The sequence below is a fragment of the Anolis carolinensis genome, chromosome 1 (genome assembly GCF_035594765.1).
Source record: "Anolis carolinensis isolate JA03-04 chromosome 1, rAnoCar3.1.pri, whole genome shotgun sequence".
In the NCBI taxonomy this organism is placed as follows: Eukaryota; Metazoa; Chordata; class Lepidosauria; order Squamata; family Dactyloidae; genus Anolis; species Anolis carolinensis.
In genome coordinates, this window is record NC_085841.1 from 30,380,015 (window position 1) to 30,388,896 (window position 8,882).

Consider the following 8,882-nt stretch of genomic DNA (forward strand, 5'->3'; position numbering starts at 1 on the left):
CTAGCATTTGTTGGCTTTCCTACGTGAAGACTCTAAGCAAATTGCTTTTTGGAGTAAAATGCATACATCCGGATAAGTGACAAACTCACTTATGAAATTATGTGCTCACTCTGACAATAAGATTTAGACCAATCCTGGGGATAATCTAAACTATGTCTTGCAATGGGATGCATATAATAAATAGCAGCAGCAACTTTGGATGCAGCTGTTGTTTGTATTTCTAATCTTGTAGGGTTCGGGAAATGCCATAGCCAGTGTCCATAAAATATCCTTGTACAGGCTACAACTCCCCTAGTTGCCTATTAAGCATTGGGAGTGCAAGATATGTGGGGTGTCATGTATCATGTTCCACAGTTGATGGTGGTTGGAGACGTCAGGCCTAGCAGTTGGTGATGGAAGGGGTTAATGTAAGTTCTACAGGGCTGAGTAATCTGTAAGTAGGAGTTACAGGTAAAAGCAAGTAAGGGTGAAGGCATGCAAGAGATAGGTTGCAGCTGGGTTGTACTGGATATAAAGAGCTGGTATGGAGAATGATCTTTAAGAGAAAAGTACTTTGGTTCTACTTTGGTTGTGGATGCTGCTGGTTTTTCCCCGGGTTTGTGAATTTTTGGTATCCTGGCTTGTTTCCTGAATTCCTGGAACCTGGAACCTCTGGACTGGTCATTGACTATGGTATAGACTCTTGATCCTTGGGCTTTAACTCTCAGTGTTTGACTATTGGACTGGACCTTTTTGACTATGGTGTCATTTTGTATCTGCATTGGCATTTGCTATCAGTTTTGTTTTGATTCTGTGGCTGAGTGCTATCTTTATGTTTTACATTGGGACTTCGAAAACAGCCAGACAGTAAGTGCTTCTTTAATTAAACAGTTTAACACAAGCTGAGTGTTTCTTATGGTTCACCTCTGCCTGCGTACTAACAGAGCCCTGGCATTGTGACATGGGGAGACAATTTTCAAGAGAGTCATGTAAACTAAATGACAGTGACAAGGAAGTGAATGTGTATTGTGCAAATGATCCTACTGTAATTACTATAACTGTTAATAAAGTCTAATGGACTGTGAGTTTTCTACAAGCTGTCCAGTGGAAACTCCTTCAAATATGCTGATTTCTAAAGCCAAGATTACTATAAGTGCCAGCATACATGACAATGGATTTCCAAATAGCTGTTGATGCACCAAGAGAATCACCTTGGCTTGAATATTGAGCTACAACTCTGCAGATTAGGAATCAAATCCTCATTTGGGCATGGAAACCCATTTGGTGACCTTGGGTAAGTGACACTATCTCGGCCATGGCAAGAGGAAGGCAATGGCAAACATCTCTGCTAAGAAAACCCTGTGATAGTTCATCTTAGAGTATTCATAGGTTTTACACTCTTGAAGATGATCATCAACAACAATGAGAAACACAGAGTGATCCCTGCAGCATACAAAGTGTTCATGCATAGAAAGTACATATACAGGGAGTTGATGAAATGTTTGTGTTGAGGGTTTGCCTGATTCCACTATATTCTTTTCTTTGGATGCTTGAACTATACTTCTAAATTCTTAACTACAATGCTAGAAATTTGAGGACTGGAAGAAAATTTTATGGCAGCAGAATGCTTATTTGGGGGCAATGCCCCCATTTCCCTTCCTCCCATGTCACTATACTTCTGGGAATGGCCATTAGGGCTGGTGGATTCTGGGGACTGTGTTGCAAAACCCAAGCCCTGGTCAGAGTTGCCTTGACCTCAGAGTCTTGCAATCTAGTATTAAGATCTCTTTGACCATATCGGTGTGATTCATAATTGCAATGTCTCTGATGCTCATATGCATGTTAACACTTTTAGATGCTTCTCAGTATTCTCTCAAATATAATGAAATGTTTTCTATACAATTTCAGATATTAATAATATAGATAGCAAGGTTTATTCAAGTCTGACCCTACAATCTGGTGATATTTCTGGGTGATACATCTGGGAGAACGAAGACAGAGGAGCTGAAGGCCACGCATGTACTACTCAGCAGAGGACAGCACTTTATATGAAGGTACAAATTGGAGACAGTCCTGCAGATAAACATGTTCTCTATTTGAAGGAAGCTCTAGTCCAAATCTAAAAATAAACAATAAACAGCAGAGACCTGAGAGCTGTTCTTCAACCTTAGCACCTAGACAGGCACACCAATCAGGGACACATAGTCACAGTCCCTTACTATAATGATCTATTCTAAATTCTTGAGCTGAAATACTGTTGATGCTGCTGTGTAACTGCATTCCCAATGGTAGCCTCAAAATAGAAACAGCCAAGAGCACACCAGTGGCAAGGGAGAGATTGAAAAGTCACTAAGAGGAGGCTGCCAGATCCCAAGTGTCTATATTTCCAAAGTTAAGAAGAAGGGGATCCTTGCTGCACAGCACAGATAAATGTCCTGCCCCCCAACTTGGCTCCAAAGACAGACATGAAATTGAACAATTTAAGGCAGTTGTGGATAGTGAGATCCGAACCCCAGATAGCAAAACCCATGCTGTGCATACTGAGACCCGTTAAGTGGATAACCGGCACTGGCCATAGGCCACCTGTGGATCCATGCCTGGCGAGACAAAAAAGCTATAACCCAATATTCCCTAATCAAGAAGTCTCATCAGTTGAATAATAAGCCACTGAGGTATTTTATTCAATACAGCTGTAAAGGATGACCACTCGCTGTAAGCTGCAAAAGGAAGCCGACATGTTTTGCACAAGCAAAAAAGACATTTTTATATTTATTTACTTATTTATTTACAGTATTTATATTCCGCCCTTCTCACCCCGAAGGGGACTCAGGGTGGATCACATTACACATATAAGACAAACATTCAATGCCTTGACATAGAACAAAGACAAATGCAGGCTCTGAGCTGGCCTCGAACTCATGACCTCTTGGTCAGAGTGATTGGTCTCAGCTGGCTGCTCACCAGCTTGCGCCACAGGGAGATCTTTTGTTTTTCCTGTGCCCACCCAGTTAGAGCATTGCCGTCATGGACAGCTGGGGAGGATTACCTCTCAGAGGCGGGACTGCGGTGCCCACCAACCAATCAAAGAGCGTTCCCCACTTCCAATGTAGATTTCTGCTCTCCAATAGTTGACGGGGGCAGGATGACTAGTTTCTTGAATGGATTGCTGTGTCTTATCCTTGAGAAAAACAAAGTGGGGCATGGTTTTTTTTGCTAGGATAATTGTGTCACGAGTCCTCAGCAAATGAGTCTAACACCTCTGAAGCTAGTGTTCATTGAGTTCCAGACCAGAATATTGTTCAAGATGAGAGAATTGTAAAGTCCATTCCTGGGAAAAGAGGAAATGACATTGTGGATAACTGGGGCCAGACCTCATGGTGTACTGGAGGAGTGCCGGGTGATTAGTATTTTCTTTGGGACATGAGAGAAGCCTCCCAAAAAGATGGTAAAATGTCAAAACATCCGGGCGTCCCCTGGGCAAAGTCCCTGCAGACAGCCAATTCCTTCACACTAGAAGCGATTTGCAGTTTCTCAAGTCACTCCTGACATGGAAAAGGTGTCTTCTTTGCGTCCAAGAGACTGCACAAAGGGCAGGCAGTGCGGCCTACAAATCCTGTTGTCCTCTGCACACTTGGGGTTATGGGAATCCATAGATTCCAGTGATGAAGGGTGCTTGAGTCCTATTGTTGCAATGATGACCAGGAAGTGCTGGAGGGGACTCCGAGGTCAAGAGGTGTAGGTGAAAGGTTACCTGAGCCTCGATCCAATGGCTTGATCTCCAAAAAGTTTTATATGGAACACAAAATATAATATTATACACACAAAGGGGTCCGTGGATACTGGGGGAACCCAATTATGGGAGTCCAGGGGCCCACGGGGGCAAGGGTTGGTTTTGGGTTAGTTGGGATGAAGGGAGGTTATACTCTGGTGAAGGGACAGAAGGAGCCCTGCTCTGAGGGCTGTGGGGACTATGGGGCTAAGCAATTCCTGGGGCCGGCTGCAGGAGAAGGTGAAGAGAGGGGAGAGAGAGAGACAGGAGGCAAAAAGGGATACAAGAAGTCAAATAATGGGATAACGCACCACAGTACACATTTATTGAAGGGTTAGGTAAAGGTAAAGGTTTCCCCTGACATTAAGTCCAGTCATATCTGACTCTGGGGGTTGGTGTTCATCTCCATTTCTAAGCCAAAAAGCTGGTGTTGTCCGTAGACACCTCCCAACGGAGCGGTACCTATTGATCTCCTCACATTGGCATGTTTTCAAACTGCTAGGTTGGCAAAAGCTGGCTCTCACTCCGCTCCCGGGATTTGAACCTGGGACCTTTTGGTCTGCAAGTTCAGCAGCTCAGTGCTTTAACACACTTCGCCACCGGGGCTCCACAAAGTATTGAAGGGTTACTTTGTAATAAAGAGGGGAAAGAAAGTATCCAGGGTGCTGGTCGCTTCAGCTGGGCTCCTCCGCTTCTCCGAACATTCACATAACCGATCTCAGTGAGCCTCTGGGCTCCCGCTCTCCATGGCTCCCTCTGCTGTGCCTTCAGTTATATTTTGTTAATAATTTGACCCGGGAGGGGGGTGGGTCACCTCAGACACACCCGTGGAAGCCATGCATTAAAAAAATAGACAGGAGATTTCTCTTCCCTGCTTCAGTTTGGAAAATACCTCATAGATTTGAGAACACCTCTCACTATCTATTATCTTATTATTGTTGTTATTATTGTTATTTATTATTATCATTATTTATTTATTTATTTATTTATTTACAGCATTTATATTCTGCCCTTCTCACCCCGAAGGGGACTCAGGGCGGATCACATTACACATATAGGCAAACATTCAATGCCTTTTAACATAGAACAAAGACAAGACAAACATAGGCTCCGAGCGGGCCTCGAACTCATGACCTCCTGGTCAGAGTGATTCATTGCAGCTGATTGCAGCTGGCGTGCTCTCCAGCCTGCGCCACCACCCGGGCCTTATTCCCTACAATTATTAAATATCATTCAATAGCCTTCAGGTAGCATTAAATGACATTAAACAGTTTAAAACAATGAAATAATAAAGTAAACTAATATATATTAAACAACAATAAGTTAAACCCATTTAAACCTTTTAAAAACTATGTACGTCCATATTTCAGGTGAATTAATGAGGGCCAAAGCCTCTGATGGTGGGCTAAGTTTTAAATTGGTATGTCAATGACATGACGGTTAGTATCAACTGGCCCTCCAAGTGAAGGGTATTATAGAGTTGGGATGCCACACTGAGAAACAGTCCATCCAACTTGCAGAGTGTTAGGTTTGGGAAGACTGATTTAAGGTGACAAAGAACCGAAAAAGGAAGCCAGATTGTTTCACTTGTGTGGTTTTTACACTTTTCATTGTAATCTCTCAGAATTGTAGATTTCTGAAGCACCTTAGAGTATAAAACATCCAATTCTATATCTATATAATGGTTTCATAAAATTATATATCACGTTTAAAACAAAGCTGAACCATTAGTTTAAAAAGGCAGAATCTAAAACTAAACCAGTAATGACAGCAAAACAGTATTTGCAAGTGCAAACGTATAGTTTTAGGAACTAGCCAAAGAAATCTCATCCTGTCTCCACACTGTCAGTTTAAGCTTTCCCTAAGACGTGGAATCCCTGTGACATCACTCCAAGCTGGATTTATTTCCTAGCTCTTGTTTCTGGCAAATGACATGGCAACCTTATTTATTTAACCCCGAAAGACCTATGCATAATACATGCCTTCATGACCACATGGCTTGAATTCTGTAATTCCCTCTTAGTAGAGCTTATAGCCTCACGTCAATGCCACTTCCAACTAGTGAAAGGAGTGGCAAATTTGTTCCCTGATTTGAGTTACTGTCATTATCATCTTAGGTTTGTCCTGAATTCCCTGAAATATCTGCCTTCCTTCTCCTAATCAGATGCCCTCCAAATATACAGTATTACTAACCATGCTGACTGGAAATGATGAAATGTGATCATTTACAAAAGCATGAAATGGCATGTTTACATTCTGAAAACATTTATTGGCATTACAGTAAATAAGATTTCTTCTATGTTTTATATCCTAGTGTATATAATTGATGCAGTGGATCCAAAGAGATGAAATACATCACTCTGATTCATGTAATTGTTTCCAGTTCTTAAAGGCATGGCTTTTCATAATACAGGTTTCCCTTATCCAAAATATGTGGGACCAAAAGTGATTTGGAATTTTGGGATACCTGTGTGTGGATAAACATACAGAATGAGACATCTCAGAGATGGAACCCATATATTAAAACAAAATTCACTGATGTTTCATATTGACCGTATACACATAGCCTGAAGACATGTAATGCAGTAATAATTTGTGCACAAAAGTTTGAGGACACCGAACCATCAGAAAGTGAAGATGCCACTATCTCATCCATCTATGTGGACAATTTTGGGGTATTTCATGGAATCGTAGAATTGGAAGCAAATAATAATAATAATAATAATAATAATAATAATAATAATAATAATAATAACAACTTTATTTTTGTATGCCGCCTCCATCTCCCCAACGGGGACTCGGAGCGGCTCACGCGGGGGCAAGCCCAATACAGTCATATAATATCATAAAATCAACAGTTAAGACATTAAATAACACATTTAAAAACAAATTAAACAACTCATAGTTTAAAATAGACATAATTAAAATATTAAACAATCATCCAAGGCATTAAATACATCAAATAGACACAACAAGTAGGGAAGATAAATCTGAAAGGAAATCAAAGTATAAAGTGACAGGGTAAGTTTCAATGTGGATATGGCCCAGGTTATAACGGACTTGTCTACTCAAAAGCACAACGGAACAGCCATGTTTTTAATTGCTTCCGGAAGACAGTGAGGGTTGGTGCTAACCTAATCTCCCTGGGGAGGAAATTCCAGAGCCGGGGAGCCACCGCAGAGAAGGCCCTCTTCTGCGTCCCCCCAACTGCATTTGCAAAGGGGGAGGAAACGAGAGAAGGGTCTCCCCAGAAGATCTTAGAGATCGCATAGGTTCATAGGGGAAGATGCGGTCTTGGCCTGGCTATCCAGGCCAATCCACCTGCCATGTAGGAAACGCACAATCAAAGTACCCCCAACTAATGGTCATCTGACCCCTATTTCAAATGCTCCAAAGAAGGAGCCTCCATCACACTCTGAGGCAGAGAGTTCCACTGTTGAACTGCTCTTACAGTCAAGAAGTTCTTCCTAATGTTCAGGTGGAATCTCCTCTCCTGTCCTTGGAACACATTGCTCCGAGTCCTAGTCTCCAGGGCTTCATCACCATAATCCAGTTTTGATACAAACATTTCCGTAAAATTTGATGAAACTCATACATAAAATGCACATGGGCTGGTGCAATGCAGTGATTCAAGTGTCTTATCAAGACTGGGAAAACCCAGGTTCAAATCCCTTCTCAGCCACAAAGCTTACCAGTTGACCTTTGGTCATAGGTTCTTTCTCTGGAGAGAGGCAGGGAGGGCGGGAGAGACACAGATAAACAGAGGAAACATCTGCTTTCTTCAAGGGTTGTTCTGCCCCATGCTATCTTAACTACTTAAAAGGCGAACTGTCTGTGCAGGGAACAGATGGGAGACTATATAGCTGAATCAAACAAGAGTTTATTAACTGACAAGAATTTTAGACTTTCTCTCCTCCTGAGTCTCACTACAAAGTCTTTATGAGGAGAGGTAAAGTCTTTGAGAAATAGACACAGTTCTAGCCAAACTGAGGCTCTTGAATCTTTGTTTCTCCTTATTGTCTCTTTCTTGTATAGTGTTCAACTGTCTCTAAGATAGTCTCAATATTTAACTCTGACTGGACTTGAATATAGATCCGACTGAACTTGAATACAGCTTTGACTGGACTTGCTATTTTGTACATCTTCCATCCTTCCTTTCTCTTCACCCTCAGTGAAGGCTGACTCTTCCAAGAACCAAAAGTGCCTTGTGTGAGTGTCTTCATGGGGCATGACAAGGAGGGTGTGATATAAATATAAGGACAACTAGTGTATTAATATAGCAACAACAGGTAAATGTATAATTAAATAAAAGTCCTAATAATTTATATGATCATACTCAAAACAGTGTGTCATTGTCTTTTTTAAGTCTGCTTGTTTACGCTGTTAAAGATCTATGTAAAAAAATATAAACTTAGATTTTGACTAAAGTGTTAGTGGGTTGCAACCAAGCATAATCTGGATCACAAACAGCACAGTCAGCTATTCTGTGCTGAGCTTCACCATGGAGCTTAGGGGAAATCTTTCTACTATGCACTTGCTCTACGTTGTGAAAGCTCTAGGCAACAAAATGTTGGACAGAGCTTTCCTTTGCCTCTACTTTGTCAGGAACTGTCATTATGAAATTGACAGAATGATTAAATATGAGTTTGATGTTACTGCAGTTATCAAAGTGGATGTATTCCTGGCCATTAGATGCAGGAACAACAAGGATGGGGTCTTACACTACAAAACAGAAGAGTAATTCAACATGTTTCAGCAAACCTTTTATCCATAACTAACTATATATGTATGAAACAACCAGATCAGCCAAGCCTAGCATAAGTACACAAAAACATGGCTCAAGAGACCACTTGAAATCTTCTTCAAGATTGTATGCTGGGATGATTTCATTTCTCTTTCACCAACCCCCACTATTCTTATGCTCTTCATTTTAAGTGGCCAAACTATAAATCTTTCATTCTTTCATAGGCTGAAAAGAGTCAATGTTCATTTTGCATGTTGTAGGCAGTCTAACATGATTGCAGCTGCATTGGTTAAAGGAGAATTTTTCTCTTTTGCAGTTCATGATTTATTGCATTGTTCTCTACAGCCACATTGCTCCAACACAACATACATGTTTCTGTTTTGGCAGTTG

General features: G+C 41.3%; 1 long non-coding RNA gene across 1 annotated transcript; it reads left to right on the top strand.

Moving 5' to 3' along the window:
* Positions 1 to 330: 330 nt before the first annotated feature.
* On the top strand, positions 331 to 8,267 carry LOC134296543 (uncharacterized). The gene is made up of 3 exons (XR_010003333.1): positions 331 to 672; positions 1,888 to 2,033; positions 7,784 to 8,267. It is a non-coding gene; the product is annotated as an uncharacterized LOC134296543 (long non-coding RNA).
* Positions 8,268 to 8,882: the final 615 nt, after the last annotated feature.